General features: G+C 44.2%; 1 long non-coding RNA gene across 1 annotated transcript; it reads left to right on the forward strand.

Moving 5' to 3' along the window:
* The first annotated feature begins 903 nt into the window (after window positions 1-903).
* LOC148146571 (uncharacterized) lies at window positions 904-10,999 on the forward strand. Its single transcript, XR_015760618.1, has 3 exons — window positions 904-1,026; window positions 2,755-2,854; window positions 10,944-10,999. It is a non-coding gene; the product is annotated as an uncharacterized LOC148146571 (long non-coding RNA).
* The last annotated feature ends 13,494 nt before the right edge of the window (window positions 11,000-24,493 follow it).

Here is a 24,493-nt window from a genome sequence, read left to right on the forward strand (position 1 = left end):
GAGCTCTGTCCAACTCTTTCTTAAATGAATCCAGAGACTGGGCCTCCACTGCCTTCTGGGGCAGAGCATTCCACACAGCCACCACTCTCTGGGTGAAGAAGTTTCTCCTCATCTCTGTCCTAAATGGCCTACCCCGTATTTTTAAGCTGTGTCCTCTGGTTCGGGACTCACCCATCAGCGGAAACATGTTTCCTGCCTCCAGAGTGTCCAATCCTTTACTAATCTTATACATCTCAATCAGATCCTCTCTCAGTCTTCTAAACTCAAGGGTTTACAAGCCCAGTCGCTCCAATCTTTCAACATAAGATAGTCCCGCCATTCCAGGAATTGACCTCGTGAACCTACGCTGCACTCCCTCAATAGCCAGAATGTCTTTCCTCAAATTTGGAGACCAGAACTGCACACAATATTCCAGGTGCGGTCTCACCAGGGCCCTGTACAGCTGCAGAAGAACCTTTTTGTTTCTATACTCAATCCATCTTGTTATGAAGGCCAGCATGCTATTAGCCTTCTTCACTACCTGCTGTACCTGCATGCTTACCTTCATTGACTGGTGTACAAGAACACCCAGATCTCTCTATACTGCCCCTTTAACTAACCCAAGGCTAGGATCAAACCCAGGTCCCTGGCGCTGTGAGGCAGCAGTGCTAACCACTGGGCCACCATGCTGCCTGCCATTGCTGTGTTGTTCCCACTCAGGGTGTTCCCTGTAATCAGAGTTTTAACTGAATAGGAAGATTGGGAAGATTATCTTAGATAGCTTCATGGTCTCTCGTGCTCTGTACATAGGGAACAAGCTTACCATGTCCCTCCCATCATGTGTACTCAATTTATTACTGATGCTGTTTTCATTTTATGTTACCTTGGTCACCATCCCAGGATCACAATTGTTATTTATATTGCAAGGATCACTGATTACTGTCACAGCAATGACTGCATGAAGACTGAACAAGCCACTAAGTCACACAGAGCAAAGACTGCTAATATCTGGAAATCACATGGCATCAGGTGTGCCTCAGGCGTTATGTGAGTATGTGCTGACTGTCAATGCTATCAGAACCAAGAAGGGGATATTTTGTGATGATCCTCTAGTTATTTACAATGATAATGCTATGGCTTCCTACTAATGGAGTAAAAATATAAGCTGGGATTCTTTATTGTTGAAAGGAATATGCTGAAAGTCAATCTGATCAAGCTCTTTAAAATTCTGACTGAGTTTGAGAGGGTAAAATTTTGATTGGGGTTAATAGAGTAAAATTCTGATTGGGTTTGATAGAGTACACAAGGAAAGAATGGGTAGAATTTTAAATTGTTGACAGGAGATTGTCACTTGTTGGAAAACCATTGGGAACCCCAGCATAGCATTTCTCTAGAAAGCCCAATGTTATTCCAAGCCAATCAAGTACCCAACCATGCAGTGTTGATCCTCCCATTGATCTAAATTCCAAGCAAAGTAGAAATTCTGTCCGCTCCTCCGCAAGATCAAGTGCTGGCAACTTTCCAGTACTAGTAGCACCACTGGGAGCTATTGGTCACTTCTGGTACTGCATCCAGGACTTCAGGAGGGAACATTGCTGAACCTCTGGAGAGATGAGCATAGCTGGGAATGGGGGATGGCAAGGAGAGGATACCAGTGACGGGACGATGCGCAGGAGGGGGAGTCAGAAGCAAGATGGCTTCCTGTGGGGATCCATCCCCATCCCCATCCCAGTGCTGGGTCCTTTGATTTGACACAGAGTGCCTACAGACTAAGGGATTGTAATCCCCCCATCTTCCCCAGGCAGCCGGCAAATCTAATAAGGTTAAAGGACAATTATCCTGCATCGCTACCTACTACAAATTGAAAACCAATGGTGAAGGGAAGAGGGGTGGCTGAAGGTCCCAGGACATAAAATTCAGGGCCTCAATCTCAGGTTGGGAAGATCACCCTTAACCCTTCTCACCCGCTTGACCAGGCGGACTCATAAAGGCAGTGGATCTTTTATCCCCACACCCTCCCTCCTGACCAAATAGCCCCCTCCGTGGAGTGCACCTTAGGGAGGGGGAGGGGCACTGAATCCCACCAAAGTGTTTCCACTTGTAGGTCAAACCAAAACCACAGTCTGTTAAATGGAAGGTTACCACCAGAGAATGCATTGGCACAGTCAGTGGTTAGAAGGCAACATCAAAGGGAACAGTTGAAACACTGAAGATGTAACCTAGACAGGGGACAAAACATCTGCAAATCATCTTCCCAGCTCGTCGAACATCCCCACAACCACATCGATGTATTATTTTTCTTCATATCTCTGCAATGTTGAGCCAGCTGATGGAGACAGCAGAAGGAGATGGCTTGTCCTAATCAGTGAATTGCTTTCTCTTTCCCTGAGAGAAGAGGTGCTGAGGTAACTTTGGCTGGCAAGTCGCCAAATCCATCACATTTTTGACAAGCCTGATTAGAAAGTTAATGGATAACTAAACGAGAGCAAAGCAAAGACGAGCTCTTTCCTCTGTCACCGCAGATAAAATCAAATGCAGGAAAAACACCAAAACGTAATTATTCTTGAGAATTCAACTTCAAATTTCAGCTTGGGCTGCAGATACGTAATTAGTGAAGCGATGTTTTTAACAGTATATCCAGGGATCTAAATAGTTTGAAACCCCTTCGTGGGTTAAAACCAGTGAGAGAGGACAGAATGAGGACAATAGTGAGTGCTCGAGGGAAGATCTCCCACACTGAGAAAGGACTGAAAAAACTGGTATCTTTATTTGCAGAGGCAGAGCGACATTAGGCTGTGGCATTGTCCTTTTTGCCAATACGAACAGGTTGTGGAGCCTGATGCCAGTATCTGATCCACACTGTGAGCTGTTTGAGGTAATTTGCTTTCCCCACTACTCCTTTGTTTATATTGAGACCACACCTATCTCATGTTAACTTGTAGAGAATCCACCACTGCAGAGTCTTTACAGAAAAGGGACTTACCTCAGTTAACAAGGTATTGGATGATAACAAGATATACATTTACATTACTAGTCAGGCATAACTCTTGGGAGCCATGCAAAAGGTCAGTGTAGGACTCTTCTTTCTTCGCCCAAAGACTGGGTGTGACCTCATCTGATTTGGTGCAGAACCATTACCGTCTACCACATCTCCTCTCAAGCATTGGTCCCCCATAGATAACACATGTTGCAATTATGTAAAGAGCTATATTACTTTACCTGCATCCCATCTTACCCTGCACTGCCCCAAACCCCCATCAAATGCGTGACTATTCCACAATTTCCCTTTATTGACTGGGAAGCATGGTAGATTATCTGCTTGAGAATAGTTGGCCGTGATTCTGATCTGTTGACGCCATAATATAAGAATTAGGCCATTCAGCCCATTGCGTCTAGTCCACCATTTGATCATGTCTGACCTGTTTCTTAACTCCATTCTCCTGCCTTCTCCCCATAACCATTGATCTCCTTGCCAATCAAGAACCTATCCTTCTCAGCTTTAAAGACACCTAAAGACTTGGCCTCCACAGCCCTCTGCATCAATGAGTTCCACAGATTCCCCACTCTCTGGCTGAAGAAATTTCCCCTCCTCTCAGTTCCAAAGGGTCATCTCCTCACTCTGAGGTTATGCCCTAGACACTTTTACTAGTGCAAACATCTTCACCACGTCCAGTCTATCCAGGCCTCTCAGTATCTGCGAAGTTTCAAATAGATCCCCCACCCCCACCCCATTCCTTCTCAACTCCATCAACTACAGAGCCAGGGTCATCAATGATTTCTCATATGACAATCCTTCCATCTCTGGATCCTTCTTGCAATGCCAGCACATCCTTCTTTGGATAAGTGACCCAAGCTTCCTCACAATAATCCATATGTGAATAACCACAGCCTTATATAGTCTCAGCTATACATCTCCACTTCCTGTATTCTAGTCCTCTTGAAATGAGTGCCAACTTTGCATTTGTTTTCCTAACTGCCGACTGCACCTGCACATCTACCTTAAGGGAATCCTGAATGGGGAATCCTAAGTCTCTTTGTGCTTTAGAATTCCAAATCTTTTCCCTATTTAGAAAATTGTCCACACCTCTATTCTTCCCACCAAAGTGCATAACCTCACACTTTCCCACACTGTGTTATATCTGCCAAGTCTTTGCCTAATCTCCAACTTGTCCAGGTCCTTCGGCAGCCTCTCCATATCCTCAACACTACCTATCCCTCCACCTATCTTTGTGCCATCTACAAACTTAGCAACAACGTCCTCAGTTTCTTTGTACAGAATTATTAATGTATAACAGGAATAATTGTGGTCGAATACTGACCCCTGCAGAACTCCCACTAGTCATCAGCTGCCATCCTGTAAAGGGCCCCTTTTTCCCCACTTCTGCCTTCTGTCAGTCAGCCAATCCTCTACCTTGTCTCCAGCGCCATGGGCTCGTATCTTATTTAGCAACCTCTAGTCTGGCATCTTGTCAAAGGACTTCTGGAAATACAAACAGATCACGTCCACCGGCTCACCTTTGTGTAACTTGCTGATTACCTCCTGAAACAATTCTAATGAATTTGTCAGGCATGAGCTCCCTTTGATGAAGCTGTGCTGATTCAGCCCTATTTTACCAAGCACTTACAAGTACTCTGCAACCTCACCCTTAATAATACTCTACAATCTTACCAAAGACTGACATCAGACTATCCAGCTTATCGTTTCCTGTCTTCTGCCTCCCTCCCTTCTTGTGTGCAAAAATTAGTCATTATCCATTTTCCAGTCTTCTGGGACCCTCCCTGACTCCAATAATTCCTGCAAGGTCACCACCTCTACAATCTCCTCAGCTCTCTCCTTCAGAAGTATGGGGTGCAGTCCATCTGGTCCAGGTGATTTATCCACCTTCAGACCTTTCACCTTCCTCAGCACCTTCTCCTTAGTGATGGCCACTACACTCACCTCTGCCCCCTGACTATCCTGAAGTTCTGTTGTGCTGCTTGTGCCTTCTACTGTGAAAACTGATGCAAAGTAATTATCAGTTCCTCTGCCATTTCTTTGTTCCCTATTCTTACTTCTCCAGCCTTGTTTTCCAGTGGTTCAGTCTTAACTCTTGCTTCTATTTTACCTTTTAGATACCTAAAAAAGCTGTTGCAAATTGTTTTGTACTACAAGCTAGCTAACCACCATATTTCAGCTTCCCCCCCCCCCTTTATTTTATTCTCTAGTTGTTTTTTAGAGGTTTTTCAATCCTCTAGCTTCCCACTAATTTTCTCCACCTTGTATGATTTTTCTTTTGATTTTATGCTGTCCCTACCTTCCCTCGTCAGCCAGGGTTGCCTCATTCTCCCTTTAGTATGTTTCCTCTTCCTTGGGAGGAATCTCTTTTATGCTTCCCGAATTACTCCCAGAAATCACTGCCATCACTGCTCCACCATCTTCCCTGCTAAGGTCTCTTTCCAATCAATTCAGGTCAGCTCCTCCCTACTGTCTTTGTAGTTCCCTTTATTTAGTTGTAATACTGTTACACCCGAATACAGCTACTCCCTCTCAAACTTCAAGGTGACTTCTATCATACTGTGCTCACTGCCCCTTAGAGGTTCATTTATATAAAACCCCTAATCCCGTCTGCTTCATTTCACATCACCAAATCCAGAATTGCCTGTGCCTTAATGGGAGATTAGAGTCGTGCTGGAAAAGCACAGCAGGTCAGGCAGCATCCGAGGAGCAGGAAAATCGGCATTTCAGGCAAAAGCTCTTCATCAGGAATGAATTCCTGATGAAACCCGTCCCCTCTGCCCAACTGCCTGTACCTTTGTTTGGATATTTAGTTTCCGTCCTGATCCTCTTGCAGCCATAGAGTCATAGAGTCATAGAGATGTACAGCATGGAAACAGACCCTTCGGTCCAACCCGTCCATGCCGACCAGATGTCCCAACCCAATCTAGTCCCACCTGCCAGCACCCGGCCCATATCCCTCCAAACCCTTCCTATTCATATATCCATCCAGATGCCTTTTAAATGTTGCAATTGTAGCAGCCTCCACCACATCCTCTGGCAGCTCATTTCATACACATACCAACCTCTGCGTGAAAAAGTTGCCCCTTAGGTCTCTTTTATATCTTTCCCCTCTCACCCTAAACCTATGCCCTCTAGTTCTGGACTCCCCGACCCCAGGGAAAAGACTTTATCTATTTATCCTATCCATGCTCCTCATAATTTTGTAAACCTCTATAAGGTCACCCCTCAGCCTCCGACGCTCCAGGGAAAACAGCCCCAGCCTGTTCAGCCTCTCCCTGTAGCTCAGATCCTCCAACCCTGGCAACATCCTTGTAAATCTTTTCTGAACCCTTTCATTTTTCACAACATCTTTCCGATAGGAAGGAGACCAGAATTGCATGCAATATTCCAACAGTGGCCTAACCAATGGCCTGTACAGCCACAACATGACCTCCTAACACCTGTACTCAATACTCTGACCAATAAAGGAAAGCATACCAAATGCCTTCTTCACTATCCTATCTACCTGTGACTCCACTTTCAAGGAGCTATGAACCTGCACTCCAAGGTCTCTTTGTTCAGCAACATTCGCTAGGACTTTACCATTAAGCGTATAAGTCCTGCTAAGATTTGCTTTCCCAAAATGCAGCACCTCGCATTTATCTGAATTAAACTCCATCTGCCACTTCTCAGCCCATTGGCTCATCTGGTCAAGATCCTGTTGTAATCTGAGGTAACCCTCTTCGCTGTCCACTACACCTCCAATTTTGGTGTCATCTGCAAACTTACTAACTGTACCTCTTATGCTTGCATCCAAATCATTTATGTAAATGACAAAAAGTAGAGGGCCCAGCACCGATCCTTGTGGTAGTCCACTGGTCACAGGCCTCCAGTCTGAAAAACAACCCTCCACCACCACCCTCTGTCTTCTACCTTTCAGCCAGTTCTGTATCCAAATGGCTAGTTCTCCCTGTATTCTATGAGATCTAACCTTGCTAATCAGTCCCCCTTGGGGAACCTTGTCGAACACCTTACTGAAGTCCATATAGATCACATCTACTGCTCTGCCCTCATCAATCTTCTTTGTTACTTGTTCAAAAAAACTCAATCAAGTTTGTGAGACATGATTTCCCACGCACAAAGCCATGTTGACTATCCTGAATCAGTCCTTGCCTTTCCAAATACATCCAAATCCTGTCCCTCAGGATTCCCTCTAACAACTTGCCCACCACCGAAGTCAGTTTCACCGGTCTATAGTTCCCTGGCTTGTCTTTACCGCCCTTCTTAAACAGTGGCACCACGTTTGCCAACCTCCAGTCTTCCGGCACCTCACCTGTGACTATCGATGATACACATATCTCAGCAAGAGGCCCAGCAATCACTTCTCTAGCTTCCCAGAGTTCTCAAGTACACCTGATAAAAGCAGTTGACATTGAGCAATAGCAGAGGGTGTTTCGACCCATCGATGTCTGAGTTATGGGCGCAGCACGCAGCTGCTGCACCATTCTGCTACCACCATGTTGCTGTGATATCCACAACATCATACCTGCTGATTTCAGTCTGTGCTCAAAGCTCATTAACCTTATTTCATATACTGCGTGTGTTTAAGGACACCACCCTCAATCCTGTGTTGACTGAACTCCTTCTCACAGTTGTCCCCTCATCTGCTGTGCCTGAAGTTAAATTTCTGACCCTGTCCATACTCTCTATCCTATTATTTATTGTGGAAACTTTAATAATCACTGCTGAGCTCTCGCCCTTTAACCTTTACCTTAATTTCCCTCCCCCCACCAACTATTTAAATGTGTGTGTTTTTTCTGTCTTCCCCCTGCCCCTCTTGAGAGTTTGATGAGGCCATTACAGTCGCTCTCTGTTGGCATTCACATCTTAACAGCTGAAGGACTGTCTGTACCTTCGTAAAGTAGCAATGCTCTGAAAATGAACAAAGCACCTTTCTTCAAAACAACTTTATCTTCTAGGTTTATTTTGGAATTTTCCCTTCATGTTGGAGATTTCTGCTCGGAATTCCAATCTGCACTCTGTGTGGTATTTGCTCTGATCGACTCTACTGGCACTATCTGGGTATCTGCCGCAGACTAAGGGTAGTTTGAGATAATTCTTCTTTATCTATGCTGCATTCAGAGTCTATCTATGATCAGTGATGGAGGATACAGTACTGTTGAGACTTTATAGAAAAGCCTTAGTTAACAAGGGGCATGTTGCATGATAGTAATATGTGTAAATATATTAGTCAGGCAAAATTAATAAGACTCTTAGGAGTTGTATAGAATACTGCTCCATTCAAAGGCTAGTGAAGAACTCCTTTCCATTTGCTGTAGGTAGGTATACAATGCTGTTTAGGAGGAAGTTCAAGGATTTTGACCCAATGACACTGAAGGAACAGTGCTATATTTCCCAGTCTGGGTGATGAGCTACTTGGAGGGTAACTTAGAGGTGCTCCCATATACCTACTGCCCTTTCCCCTTTTAGATGGTAGTCTGTAGGTTCAGAAAGATCTGTCGCAGGGGCCTTTATGAAGTTCTGCAGGTGCCTCTTGCAGCTGCCTGCTGTGACTGCGAGTTAGCGTTCAGAGTAAAATAGCCTGTGAATGTTTGTTTGTTGATAACAGTATTATTTCCAGCTGTTTTCTATCGAAGACAGCTCACGGTATCCATGCATCCTCCTTGCCCTTTCCCGGGAGTGGTGCAATCTTTTCCACTCACCACAATAAAAACAGAAAGTGGGAGAGGAATGCAACTTGCTGCTGTCTTCAGTTGGTGCCACCCAGTCAAGATTCCACCCATCCCACTCCCCAATCCTTTTGTGCTCATACATTCGCAAATTCACTAGAAGTCACCCTTGCGATCTTACAATCGAATCTAAAAACAAGGACCCAGATGCACTGCTCTGAGTGTATCATTTTGTCATGGACAAGTGATGCAGAAAGGTGCAAATGTTTCTCAAAGGCTACTGCCAAACCCACAAACCCTCTATTGATTTATGACATCTGCTCACAGACACAGCTGTGTCTGCCACTCAGTTGAAAAAAAAATGGAGCTCAAATATGTTTCCTAATGGCTGCCCCAAGGCATTGCAGGCAGATTTGGAAAATCAAAATCATCACAGCTCACAATTTTGTATTGTTATGATTCAACTTCTAGCAGGAGTGAGTCCTCAGGAGCTGGAACCCAATTCAAGATGAAATAAATACTAATCAGAATGATGAGATTCTTGACTGAAATTGCACCGCATTTTTGCCAATTATACATGGAATGGACATTATATAATGCGGACAGTGTGTTAATTGAACACATTCCATTTTAGATTAACTCAACCCCTAACCCCCCGCCACCCCACACCCCCATCATCGGGTGCCAGTCTGATTTCAGTAGCTGTTACTGTGACATTTATACTCAGAATAATAAAGCATCGCGGGAGCAATTAACTAAGATTGCCACTGTCCAACATGAAAGTTTAGAAAAATTAAAGCAGACTTTTGCCAGCCTGATTCTGAGCTCCCGGGTATATGAAGACACAGGTCTCAGCTGCACAGTGATGACCAGTTGGCATGGGGTTTGGGTGGGTACAGATCTTTGTTCAGAATGCAGGGCAAGACTTGCTAACAGTCAGCTAAATGGAGTGGGGGTGGGGGTGGGGGGGGGGGGGGGGCGTGGAGGGCGGAGTGGAGCGGCGATGGGGTGAGGTGCTAGTCAGAGACTTAGTGACAAGAGTTTGCAGACAGCCGGCATGGGGCTGATGGGGAGAATAGACCCTCCTTCTCGCCATTACCATTCGAAGGTAATAGCCTTCTTTGTGAGGACTGGGAAGAGAAGTCCTGAGCCTTCAGGTTAACCCCAAAAACAATTTCAGGAAAATCTGCGGAGATGAGAGGAATGATGACAAGAAACACTGAGGAGCTGACTAAAAAGCACAGGATATAAAAGCGAACATCTTGCGGAGGCTGAAAACCTACAATATAAACAGAAACCAGAATAGAGAACACTGGAGAAAGCTGGCAGCATCTGTGAAGAGAGAAACTGAGTGAAGGTTATGAATCAGGAGGTGAGGAAGTGTTGCAATGCCTCTGTCCTGACTCTCAGGAAACTCATGCTGTTTAGTCTCCTGCTCGAACCTTCCCCACTTTACCATTATTTACCCTCTGGCAAGTTGTGCCCACATTCAGAACAAAGTCGTACCAAACTCGAAACATGAACTGCCACTCTCTCCACAGTTGCTGCCACCAGTGTTCATTTGAGGTTTCTTACTGGCTGTGTACAGCAGCGACCTCCAGGAACAGAAGTCAATATCACGCTTGGAGTGCCAATGCCAATCTCTGGCATGGCTGCTCACAACTACGAGGGAGCATGTCCCCCCACCTGACCTGCTGAGTTTATCCAGCAATTTTGATTTTAGCCCAAAGGATAACTTTGAGGAGATTGTCCAAGGAAACGGAACAGGTAGAAGGGTGAGATATCTCAGATCCATCAGTCAATGCCTGGAATGAAATTGGTCCCTCTGAAAGGGATTTCGAGAGAAAATAGGCCAAGTGCAGGAGTGAGATAGAGTGCACGGGAAGTCAAAGTGATAGAAAACTTGATAAATTGGAGACAGTAAGTGTTGGAAACCAGAGTCAACAGATGTGAGGCCGGAAAAATACAGCAGGTCAGACAGCATCCGAGGAGCAGGCAAGTCAATGTTTCAGAACAAAACCCTTCCCCAGTCCTTGACTTCCCAGTTCCTCAGATGCTGTCTGATCTGCTCTGCTTTTCCAGCCTCACAAAACGTGATAAATTATGTTTTCACCTGATTCCAACTCCAATATCCGAGAAATTGAATATGGAAGAAAATGTTTTAATATCACTATATTAATAAAATATCTATTATTTTATCAGTGTTATGATATTATTATTCAATATTACAACCTGCATGACTCTATTGTCATTAATTGTCCTTTTACTTTTGCCATTCCTGTTCTGCTGCCTGCCAGATAACCATTGTGTTGCAAAGTCTGTCCACCAGGCACAAGCCAGGAGTGTGATGGGATACTCCCCACTTGACTGGATGGATACAGCTCCAACAATGCTTGAAAAGCTTGACACCATCCAGGACAAAGCGGATTGCTTCACCCCAACCCCTCCGGGATCAGCATTCACTCCCTTCACTGCCAGTGCACGTTGGCAACAGTGTGTACCATCTGCAGGATGCACTGCACCAACTCACCTAGCTTCATCCAACAGCATCTTCAAAATCCACAACCACTTCCATCTAGAAGGACAAGGACAACAAATGAATGGGAACACCACCTGCATATTCCCCTTCAAGCCACTCGCCATCCTGGCTTGGAAAAGTATTGGGATTATTTCATTGTCGCTCAGGTCAAAATCCTGGAATTCCCTCCCAAAGAGCATTGTGGGTGTCCTTATAGCATATGGACTGGAGCAGTTCAAAAATTCTGGGATTTACATATTAATCAATCGAATTCTGCATCCCCATTCTAAGTGATTAAGGACTTAACAGACAACTAGATTTGTTTAACACATCGCATCAGTTGTATGACACTTTAATCTTTTACTTATAACTTTGGTGTCCTATGTACCTGCCTTACTAGCTACCTGATGAAGGAGCAGCGCTCTGAAAGCTTGTAATTTCAAATAAACCTGTTGGACCATAACCTGGTGTTGAATGATTTTTAAAGCAGTTCAAGAAGGCACCTCACCACTGCCTTCACAAAGGAAATATGAGGAGGCAGTGACATAGTGCTAATGTCACTGGACGAGCAATCAAAAGCTCAAGGGCAATGTTCCAGGAACATGGGCTTGAATCCCACCATGGAAGATGGAGAAGTTTGAATTCAATTTAAAAATACTGGAATAAAAAGCTTGTCTAGTAGTGACTGTGGAAGCACTGCTGATTATTCTGAAAACCCACCTGGTTCACTTCCAGGGAAGAAAATCTGCTGCCTTTATTTGAGCAGTCCTACATGTGACTCCAGACCCACAGCAATGCAGTTGACCCATAATAATTAAGAATAGGGCAATAAGTACTGGCCCAGCCAGTGATGCCCTCATTCCATGAATGAGTACAAAAATACAAATTTAAACATCCTTGCAGAGCTTACCATAAAATATAGGAGTAGAATGAGGCCATTCGGCCCATCTCGTCTGCTCTGCCATTTGATCATGGCTGCTATGTTTCTCAGCCCCATTCTCCTGCCGTCTCCATGTACCCCTTGATCCCCTTACCAAACAAAAACCAATCAAACTTTGTCTTGAATACATTCGATGACCAGCCCTCCACAGCCTTCTGCAGCAATGAGTTCCACAGATTCACCATCCTCCAGCTGAAGAAATTCCTCCTCATCTCAGTTCTAAAGGGCTGTCCCTTAACTCTGAGCCTTTGGCTCCTAGTCTCTCCAGTGGAAACATCTTCTCCCTGTCTACTCTATCCGGACCTCTCAATATTCTGTAAGATTCAATCAGATCCCCCTCATCCTTCTGAATTCAATTGAGTACGGACCCAGAATTCTTATCCATACCTCATATGACAGGCCATCCAATCCTGGTATCATCTTTGTAAACCTTCTTTGGACCTCCCTCCAATGCCAACACAGCCTTCCTTAGATATGGGACCCAAAACAATTTGATTCATTCCATGTACATATTAAGAAATGGCTGACAACACTATACATGACAAAGGCTATAGGCCCTGACAATATTCCGGCAATTGTACTAAAGGTTTGTGCTTAGAACTATCTCCACCTCTGGCAATACACGCAACTAGCTGGCAAGGTGGAAATTTTCCCAGGTACATCTTCGGCCCACAAAATGCAGGGCAAATCCAACTTGGCCAACTCTCCTTGTCAGATCACCAATAAAGTGATGGGAGGTGTCACTGACAGTGCCCCATAATAACCTGCTCACTGACACTCAGTCGGATTTCTGCCTGCACCACTTAATACAGCCTTGGTCAAAAAAAGGACAAAAGAGCTGACCTTGAAATAAAAGCCATATTTGAACAAGTATAGCACTGAAAAGCCCGAGATGAACAGAAGTCAATGGGCATCAACAGAACTCTCCAATGGTTGGAACCATCCCAGAACAAAAGAGGATGGTTGTTAAAGGTCAATCAACATGGTCTCAGGACATCATTGTAGGGGTCTCTCAGGGTAAATATTTTCCTAAACAAATTGGTCAAAGATATTAATAGACATTCCTTGAACCTGGCTTAGAAGTAGGGACACTACCACTGCACCACACACCAGCTCTTAAGTTTCTCTGAGCCATGTCCAAGGGCCAATTATCTTTGGTTGCTTCAATAATGATGATGATTACACACCATCCAGTATCTCCACAGATACTAAAACAATCTGTGTCACATGCAGACAGGCCTGCAATCAGGTTTGGGCTGACATGTGACAAGTAACACTCCTGACACTTAAATGCGAGACAATGACCATCTCCAACAAGAGAAAATCTGACGATTGCCCCTTGACATTCAGTGGCGTCATCAGCAATAAATTTCCTGACTATCAATCGGCTAGAAACTGTACGGCAAGAAATACTATGGCAACAAAAATATGTCAAGAGGCTAGAAATTCTTCAGCAAATTGCTCAGCTCCAAACTCTCCAGAGCCAGTCGCCATTGACAACATACCAGTTAGGAGCAGGGTGGAGCACTCCACATCGCCTGGATGAGTGCAGCTCCAGCAACATTTGAGAAGCTCGACTTCATCTAGGAAGAAGCAGTCCACTTGACTGACACTTCATCTACTTACTGTACCAACTAAAGCCTTCACCCATTCCACTATTGACATTCAGAGACAGCAATGTGCACTATCTACAAGATGCAATGCAGCAAATCAGCCAGGATGCTTCAGCAGCACCTTCCAACCCTCTGACCCCAACTGCTCAGAAGGGAAGCTACTCAAGTAGATGACAGCCTGGTGATACTGTGACTAGATTATTAATCCAGCAACTCAGCCAATGTTCTGGGGCTCGAATCCAGTCATAGCAGAACATGGATTAATCTGGAATTAAGAATTTACTGATGACCATGAAAGGATTGTTGGTGAAAAATCCATGTGGTTCATGAATGTCTGACAGGGAAAGAAATCTTCCATCCTCACCTGACTCCAGACCCACAGCAATGTGGTAGACTCTTAACTGCCCTTTGAGCAATTAGGGATGGGTTGTAAGTGCTGGCCTGGCCAGTGGTGTCTGTGAAATGAATAAAAATAAAGAGCAGCAGAAACATGGAACCACAACCACTGCCATGTTTGCCTCGAAGCCCCACGCCTTCCTGACTGGAAGGTTTTGAAAGAAAGTCAGTCCAGCTAGATAGGGAACGAGGCAACCATTTTGCACAGACCTCACACAGCAATGACATAACTAATAAATCAAATAATCTGAAGAAAATGATGTGCTGAAGAAATTTCATCGACCTGAAACGTTAACTCTGTTTCTCTCTCCACAGATACTGCAGAGCCTGTTGAGTTACTCCAACTGTTTTTGTTTATTTTTTTACCGAATTCCAGCAGCTAAAATATTTCACTTTTGGGTCAGATAGCCTATATTTTAGTCGAAGGATAAATACTGGTCCAGATTCTCAGAGGGACTGTCCTGTTTGTCTTCATATTAGTCCTACCTGTGAGGGTACAACAGTTTCTCAGTTTAATGCTTCCTTCAAAGACACCTTTCTGCTTAAATCACTGGTGCAAGACTTGAACCCATCACAGACTGTCTCACTGAAAACTGTCTCACAGAGTTGCCGGCTGGAATTGGCAGCAGAGGGTAGGATGCCCCCTGCTGTTACAGGAGCAGGTAGATGGATCCGAAAAACCCGGGAAAAGACAAGGAATTCGCAGTTGGTGGCAGGGAGGCTGATGTTATTAAAATATACATTTTGTAGGATTGATGAATCTCATTTTCTTTGCTAAATCTTATTATGTAGCAGTCTCACACATCGTCCAGTGAGTTTTAAATGTGCTTTGATGACACCTAAGGCTGATTAATGCAATTTTTTCGTAACCTCAAGTTATGGAAATTGTTCTTTACAAATCTAAAATCGGCAAAGGGAGCTCCAGGACCTTTTGTAGCTGCAAATATTAAATTAAAACACTGCACCTCAATGTTGCTTGCTGAGTCTTCCTGTTCCTATGAGTCTATGGGATGCCTAGTGGTACCAGAGTCATGTGAAGTGTTGTTCCTCTCCCCACCCACTTTCAAGAGGGATACCAATGAAAATGGTCAATTTTTGTCAATGAATTAGGACTAGAATTTTCAAGTTATAATAATACAGGCCATGTCTTTATCTGCTGCAGTCCTAGTTACAGAGCCCATTGTATTTGTGGACACAGTCTTCTCCTTCAGTAAGGAATTCTGGATTTCGGCCAGCCATTGAAGAGAGGCAAGCACGCCACTCTCCCTCAATCATGTGCAAACAAAACACTTTTCACAATATATCCCAAGATATGTGTGACAATAAAGTCATTATTCATTCAGAGATGTTGATAGGCTCCTTCACAAAACTCAGGAGCAGATGTTGCAGGGGAGCCTCAACTTGTCCATTAGGAACAGAAGAACTCAGAGTTGGAGTAGTCACTTCAGCCTTGAAAGCCTGCTCCGTCATTTAATTTTTAAAATTAAATCACATGGAGGTCGCTGGTTGGTCAGTATTTATTACCCATCCATAGCTGACCTTGAACTGAGTGGCTTGCTCAGAGGGCAATTGAGAGTCAACCACATTGCTGTGGGTCTGGAGTCTTATGTAGGCCAGACCAGGTGAGGAGGCAGATTTTCTTCCCTAAAGGAATTAGTGACGAGATGAGTTTTTTCCCATTAATCAGTAACAGTTTCATTGATTCTTAATTCACATTTTATATTTTAAAAAATTGAATTCAAATTCCACCATGGCAGGATTTGAACCTGGACTCGCAGAACATTTACTGAGTTTCTGGATTAATTCCTCTAGTGATAATACTACTAAGCTGTTGCCTCCTCATAAAAAGAAAGCCTCCATAGACCTTTGGACAATGGGGGTACTTTCTCATTACAGAAACATGATTGGTGATTGATTTAATTGAGGGTGGTTTAACCCATGTCTCAGGCGAGGGGAGAGTTTGAGAAGGAGAGGCCTTCATGGTAAACTCAGTCAAATTGAACCTGTGCTGCATCAAACATATCCAAGTTAACCAACCCCTGATCAACATGATCATGGCTGATCTCAACTTGGCATCAACTCCACTTTGCTGCCTACTCCCCATCACCCGTTAACCTGTAACTAATTAAAAATCTGTCTGTTTTCTCCTTAAATTTATTCAGTGTCCTCCAGCATCCACCATACCCTGAAATAATTACTCCTCACCCCTGTTTTCAATCCATTATCCATTAGCCGAAAACCATGACCATTCATTCTGGATTGCCCCACAAGAGGAAACATCTACTCTTCCTCACTTTGTCAGTCCCCTTGAGCATCTTATATGGCTAAATTTGACGTCCTCTCATTCTACTAAACCACAGGGAGCATAAGCTTAAACTGCTCCATCTCTCCTCATAAAATAAAGCCTTACATCTCTGGGATTAATCTAGTGAACTTTCTCTGAACTGTCTCCAATACAACTACATCCTTCCTTAAGTAAAGGGCCCAAAACAGCGCACACTCCTCCAGATTCAGTCTCACCAATGTCTTGTACAAATGCAACAATTGCATCCTTCTATTCCTTTAGCAATTAGTACCAAAGTTCCATTTGCCCTCCTATTACCTGGAATATTTGCAAACTAGCTTTCACTGATTCCTGCGTGAGAACACCCAGCTCCCTCCGCACTGAAGCATGACCCTCCTTCTGCTGAAGAACATTGATGTGAGACCGATGTGCAGCCAGAGGTTGGAAAGAAGCCCTTTCAAGGTTGGAGAAGAGAGGCTGCTACCTCTCAAAGGAGCTACAACAGATGAAAAAAGCCGATCTGTCAAGGTTCCAAAAGCTGGAGGTGGGCTGAAAAGTACTGAAAAGTATTGCTGTGAGGTAGTATTGAACGCTACCTCACAGCATCAGGGACCCAGGTTCAATCCCAGCCTCAGGCGCCTGTCTGTGCAGAGTTTGTACTTTATCCCGGTGTCAGAGTGGGTTTCTACCTATGGTCCAAAGATGTGCAGACAAGGTGGACTAGCCATTGAAATGTAGGATGCTCTTCAGAGGGTCAGTGTGGATGCGATGGGCCAAATGGCCTGCTTCCACATTGAATGGATTCCATGATTAGCTCTGACAAGGACCTCTCCAACCCAGATGGAGAAGAGGAAAATCTAAGGCGCCCCCTGAAAGGGAGAGAGGGGCAAGGATGTGAAGGGGGTGGCAGAACCGGAAACCCCTTCCTCTTGGAGTAGGAAGGGTGAAGTAAGTTTTAAGGAGAAGAGGTTAAGTTTCAGCACCGTTTGCTTCTGACCCTGATATTGAGAAGCATGCTGCATTTTATTAGTGAGGTGCCTGATGTAGTTATTATTTGTCATTATTTGCCCTGTGGGTCGCACAGAACATCAGTGGATTTGGAAATATCAGATATGTTTTACTAAAGACTGAGGTAAGTCTCAACTCTGCTGCCTTTGTTGGAGGGAACACAACCCTCCTGGGATTGGAGTCAAGTTTATCATTCTAACCCAGTACAGGTATGAGGGCCTGAAAGGCCTCCTTCTGTACTATTCTGTGATTCTAAGAAGCTGTCTTCAGTTTCATAACTCCGTTAAGCCGCTCTAAGCGAACCTAATCTTGAGAATAAATCATTCTTCTGGCTGGGAATGTGTTTACCACAGAGACCCTCGCCGGCAAAGGTTCGGCTTAGATAACCAGCCAATTGTTATGTGACGAGTAAAATATTCATCTCACAGCTGGGCTAAAATCGAGTAGAAAACATAGCCCTTGGGGAGATTTGTTCAGGATGATTATTCTTGATCTTTACTGTCCAAAGATTTTTCAAATCCATTCAATCTCAACTGGGAAAACTGAAAACAGGAATCCCTCACTATCCAAAAGGAGAATGTTCCTCTGAAACTCGAAATGGCGCAAAGCGAAAAAGCAATTTATTTTCTCGCAAAAGTGAAAATCCTCTTTGTATTTCTTTCCATTAGCAAGAACAGGTCCTAATGTAGGTCTTTCATCAAAGCAAAGTGGTGTAAAGCGAACCTTCGAAAAGCGGGGGATATATGTTCTGCATCTCTTTTCAATTTTGGGGGAGGCCATCTCTCGGGGGAGATTACCCTGTCATATGGCAGCTGAGAGAAGCTGGACTGTGCCCCCCCCCCCAGTGATATGGGTGACTCGTATCTACGGTTAGAGAACAACGGAAGACCTTACCTTTTTGGCAGAGCCCCTCACTGCTTCAGGATGTCCCACAATGCTGTATAAAGCAGCCAGGTCCTGAAAAGGTTAACTGACATGGCAATGTAAACTCCAGGGCTGTTCCAGGGAGGAGCCAAGTGTCTCTCCAACTCTGGAGAGAAAGGAGAGTTAGGTGTCTTGACAATGAAGGACAACATCAGCTCAGGCAGTAAAGAACCAGACTTCATTTTATATGGGGCCTAGGGATCCTCCTCTTCCTGTTCCCACTATGGAATGTTTTACCATGGAGGCTTCCTTTACTTCTCAGCTGGGTGGCCCAGTCAGACCTGTTAGAGTCCCATAGAGTCCTAATGACTGCTGAAGAGGCAGATTTCCATGTACCACTGATGTAAAAGGCCCAATCAATATGGTATTAGGAGGCTATCAAGCAGGATTTCATTTACTACAAATATGTGTTTTGAGGTATAGTGAAAAGTGTTGTCTTATGTGCTTTACAGGCAGATTGTACTGCACAAGTGCATCGGGGTAACAGAACAGGGTGCAGGATACAGTACTACAGCTGCCGAAAAGGGGCAGAGAGAGAGAGAGAGAGAGAGAGATCAACGTTAATATTAAAGAGCTCCATTCAAAAGTCTGATATCAGCAGGGAAGAAACTATTCTGGAGTCTATTCGGACGTGTGTACAAAATGGAGCTGAAAGATATTTAAGCAGAGCACCCACCCCTTTCCAGCAGAACAGGATGGACCGTAAACCTTGTCAATGCTCAAGGACCTGGTGATTGAAGAGAGGAGGGGGTAAGGGTATCTGAGAAGAAAATCAAGGATAAATTCCAGTGTAATAAAACCAAGAGCTACAGATACAAGCAATCAGAAACAGAACCAGAAATTATGAGAGAAGCTCAGCAGGTCTGACAGCATCTGTGGAGAGAAATCAGAACACTGGACCCCAAATGTTAACTCTGATTTCTCTCCATTGGTGCTACCAGACCTGCTAGGTTTCTCCAGCAATTTATATTATCTTGAGGATAAACTTCAGTGCAAACAGACCATTAGGAATGCTGGAGTTGCGGTGTTGCGAAGTTCTGCACAGTTTTCAGTAATTAAGGGGTCTTACTAATGAATAACGCAGTTTTCAGTAATTAAGGGGTCAGATTAATGAATAATGAATAATCAGATTCACAGAATATTTAATAAAGTGAGGTTTGTTACTGATTTGAACAGCTGGAGGAAACAGATCAAAAGTTTATTTTTAATGTGAAACTCGCGCTGAATGAAATGCTAAAACATGACAATGTTCACCCTGGTGAAGTAACAGAAGCCAAACATTAAAGCAGCTTATCACTATTGTACCTTGTCAGCTTTCCTACTAGTCTTGCCTAAAGGCAAGTGTAACAGCTTTGGTAATAATTAATGGTGAGCACATGGGTCTCAGTAACACAGTGTAGAATTCCTATTTGAAACAAAAGATAACAATTTTATGTATTCTCCATTTATAATAGAATGAAGTCATGAACTGAGATAAACTTGAGAGAATGCATCTTCCTTTAAACTCTAATTCAACAGAAACTCAATTTAACTGACTGTGTTCGCTATAAGGGATAGTTATACTCTCAATTTCAAATAACGATATTAACGAGAAACCTATCAGAAACATGAGGAATCAAACACTCTCAGAAAAGAAATGATCTACCCTAATTAAGCAGTTGCTAATTGCTACATTCTAGGAAGTGCTGGCATAAGCATAAAGTGTTGAAGCTTGCTGAGTAAGGCATGCTAACACTTACACTGGAAGTTTCATAGGGAATAGATTTTTAAAAATTCATTCACTGGATTTGGACCTAAAGAGACCAGCATTTATGGCCTGCTCCTAATCACCCTGGAGAAGGTGTTGATGAGCAGGCATCTAAAACTACTGTAGTCAACGAGGGCAAGGGTGCAGCCTCAATCCTGTTTGGAGGGGGATTACAGGATTGTGGAATGCAGCTTTTACACTATCAGGAGCCTCCAACCATTTCTTGACATCACATGGAGTGAATCCGAGTGGTTGCAGATTGGCGTTTGTAATGCTGAGGATCTCTGTAAGATCCTTCCCCACCCTCAATGCCAGGATGTACCTGTCTTCAAGAGCTATGGTGTTTTCGTCCTCCGTCTCTTGTGCAGTGCCTGCAGTGCCCAACACTGAGTTCTGGTGCCCACTGAAGGGCTAACATCTAAACCTGGGGCTGTTTGACCTCCACAGAGGGTTTTTTTAAAAGTCATATTAGACTTTACTTTGAGGTCTCTCTACACACCAGAAAATAAAATTCAACATCCAACAGCTGAGAAAGACCCTCTTTTGCTTTTGTCACCGACTATTATTGTGTGTCAAAAGGACTTAAGGGTTGATCCTAGACTTATTTACATAAGATCATAAGAAATAGGAGCAGGAGTAGGCCATTTGGCCCCTTGACCTTGCTGTACCATTCAGTAAGATCATGACTGATCATTTCATGGACTCAGCATCAGTGAAGTAATTTTGCTTTTGTTCCAAGTCATGGTGTTGTGCGGGTGGTGGGGATCCCATACACTACTGCAGCTTGGAAATGCCACAGTCTGTCAGTGGTGAAGGGACTCGACGTTGACATTGGCTAGTTCAGTTGGCTAGATAGCTGATCTGCCATGCAGAGTGATGCCAACAGCGTAGGTTCTGTTCTCACATCTGCCTGGGGTTACCATGAAAGACTCTCCTTCTCAACCTCTCCCCTTGCCTGTGACATGGGACCCTGAGGTTAAATCACCACCAGTCATCTCACTTGAATGGGAGAGCAGTCTATGTTCTCTTAGAATCATGATGACTTTTAGCTTTACACTACAAGACATACAGACAAGTGGAGTTTCTGTAACCTACACATTTCTGCATTACATCACAAATTTAAGGTGAGCCACAGATATTCTAGTTTTTTTCCAACTCCTAGTGATCCCGTCATTTAGTTGACAAATCTAAGTTGGTTTACTGGACACAATCGAGATGATGCTTGTACAGTTATAATTTGAGAAGAAGGAAACATAATTAAAACTGACTTGAAATAAACTAAGCCTCGAAAGTTGACTGAACTTATTTATTAAAAAATATTTACTACTGAAGAAAATAGTGTAACTGTGCATTTTACTTACTAGACTGAATTTGGATTTTAGCCTGACCCATTCCACAAGAACTGCACAATGAGCAGCTCATGTTTCTGACTTACATCCCAGCCTTCAATGGAGTGTAAAAGCGAGCATCTGATACATTACCTGCTCCGTCCTCACCAGGAGAGATCCTTCCAAACGGGGGCTGCAGTTTGGATTATAAAAAAAACATAAAGCATATTTTGACGTATCAAATTAATGAAGTGCATTGGCTGTTGCTGTGGTCATTGCTTTTCTACGCTCACTGGGGAGTGTAATCAGCCACTCCTGAGCAGGGATCCAGGCTGCAGGATTGCTAGTAATCCCTTGCCTTATGATCCAATAGAGTATAGAACCTTGGATTATCTGAATGAGATGGGCGGGGAGTGTTTTGTTCAAATAATGGAACGTTCAGATAACTGCTTGTTCGAAACAAGCAGTAATTTATTCCTGATGAAGGGCTTATATCTGAAACTGCGATTCTCCTGCTCCTTGGATGCTGCTTGACCTGCTGTGCTTTTCCAGTACCGCACTCTCGACGGTAATTTATGAGTGCCGATTATCCAAACATTTCTCGGTTATCCAGCAATGCATGCCACAATGCCGTTTAACTGATAACTGAATGCTGAGTTGTCTAATGCCGTTTTCACGGGACCTTGGGGTCTTGTTTGGATAATCCAAAATTCGGACAATTGATGTTTGGATAATCGAGGTTCTACTGTATTGGGAATGCCGGTGGCAAACTGTGTAGTACCCTTATAGGAGCTTGAGTTGGAAACTCTGGGTTCAATTCCAACCCTGATGGCAAAGATGATGCATTCATAACGTGGCCAGATAATGAGGGGGGGGGGGATCTTCTAGAAACTTATAAAATTATGAAGGGAATGGATAGGATAGAAGCAGAGAGATTGTTTCCACTGGGGTGGGTGAAACTACAACTAGGGGGCACAGCCTCAAAATAAGGGGGAGCAGATTTAGGACTGAGCTGAGGAGGAACGTCTTCACCCAAAGGGTTGTGAATCTATGGAATTCCCTGCCAATGATGCAGTTGAGGCTAACTCGTTTTTAAGGCAAAGGTAGATAGATTTTTGAACAGTAAAGGAATTAAAGGTTATGGTGAGCAGGCAGGTAAGTGGAGCTGAGTCCGTGAAACGATCAGCCATGACATTACTGAATGGTACAGTAGGGTTAAGGGGCCAAATGGCCTACTCCTGCTCCTATTTCTTATGCTGGTATGTAAAGAGGTCTAGGATCAACCCTCAAATCTTTCTGACTCACAATAATAGTCAGCGATAAAAGTAAAAGAGGCTCTTTCTCAGATATTGGATGTTGAATTTTATTTTCTGGTGTGTAGAGAGATTCAAAGAAAACTAGGCAAATGTGAACATCTCCGGGACACCTGCACCAATAAACCCCACCGTCTTGTGGCTGAACATTTCAACTCCCCCTCCCACTCCATCGAGGACACGAAGGTCCTGGGCCTCCTCCATCGCCGCTCCCTCACCACCCGACGCCTGGAGGAAGAATGCCTATCTTCTGCCTCGGGATCCTTCAACTCCATGGCATTACTGTGGACTTCACGAGTTCCCTCATTTCCCCTCCCCCGACCTTATCCAGTTCTAACCTTCCCACTCAGCACCATCCTCATGACCTGTCCGTCTTCCTTCCCCACATCTACTCCACCCTCCTCTCTGACCTATCACCTTCATCCCCACCTCCATCCACCTACTGCACTCTCAGCTATGTTCCCCCAGCCCACCCCCATTTATCTCTCCACCCCAAGGCTCCCAGCCTCATTCCTGATTATGGGCTTTTAGCCCGAAATGTCAATTTTCCTGCTGCTTGGATGCTGCCTGACCTGCTGTGCTTTTCCAGCACCACTCACATCTTGACTCAGACCTTGAAGAGAAGTCTATTCTGACTTCCAAAAAGCCTGTTGTGGAGGTCAAACAGCCCTAGGATTAGACTTTAGCCCTCCAGTGGGCACCAGAACTCGGTACTGGGCACTGCATGGGAGATGGAAGAAGAAACACGATGGCTCCTGGAGACAGGTACGTCCTGGCATTGAGAGTGGGGAAGGACCTCACAGAGATCCTCAGCATCACAAACGCCAATCTGCAATCACTCGGATTTGCTCTGTGTGATGTCAAGAAGTGGTTGGAGGCTCCTGATAGTGTTAAAAGCTGCATTCCAGCAACGTTACTGAAGATATGTGCTCCCGAACTTGTTACAAACCTCAAACAAGCTTTTCCAGTACAACCACAACACTGGCATTTCCATGCCAAAGTGCCCAGCTATGTCCTGTACACAAAAGGCAAGACAAATCCAACCCAGTCAATTGCAGCTTCATCAGTCTCCTCTCAGACATCAGAAAAGTGATGGAAGGGGAATGATGCTATCAAGCCGTACTTGCTTTGCAATAACAGAAGTGAGGTGAGTGCAACTGAATTTGATCTAAAGGCAGCATTTGATTGAATGTGGAATCAACGAGCCCTCGCAAAACTAGAGCCAATGGGAACCAGACAGAAAACAGTTCCGCTGGTTGGAATCATACCAAAGGTGAAGGAAGATGGTTGTGGTTATTATGGATCAATAATCTCAGCTCCAGGACATCTCTGCAGGAGTTCCTCATGGTATTGTCTCCTTCAGATGCTTCATCAATGATCTTCACTCCAAAACACGGTCAGAAATGGGGATGTTTGTTGATGATTACACAATTTATGATACCTTTGATACTGAAGCAGTCCATGTCCATGACACCAAGACGTCAAAATTGTCCAGGTTTGGGCAAACAAACAACATTCATATCGCACAAGTATCAGACAATGATCATCTCCAACAGGAGACAAACTGCCCATCATCACTTAACATTCAATGGCGTGACCATCGCTGAATCGCCCACTATCAACATCCTTGATGTTACCATTGACCAGAAAAAGTGAACTGGACTACCAATATAAATACAATGAGGATAAGAGCAGGTCAGAGGCTAGAAATACTGCAGTGAAAAGCCCATCGCCTGACGAACCAATGTATGTTCACCGTAAGGCACAAATCAGCAC

The sequence above is a fragment of the Chiloscyllium plagiosum genome, unplaced genomic scaffold (assembly GCF_037043375.1).
Source record: "Chiloscyllium plagiosum isolate Xiang-an unplaced genomic scaffold, Cpla_swu_hap1 HiC_scaffold_20, whole genome shotgun sequence".
Classification (NCBI taxonomy): domain Eukaryota; kingdom Metazoa; phylum Chordata; class Chondrichthyes; order Orectolobiformes; family Hemiscylliidae; genus Chiloscyllium; species Chiloscyllium plagiosum.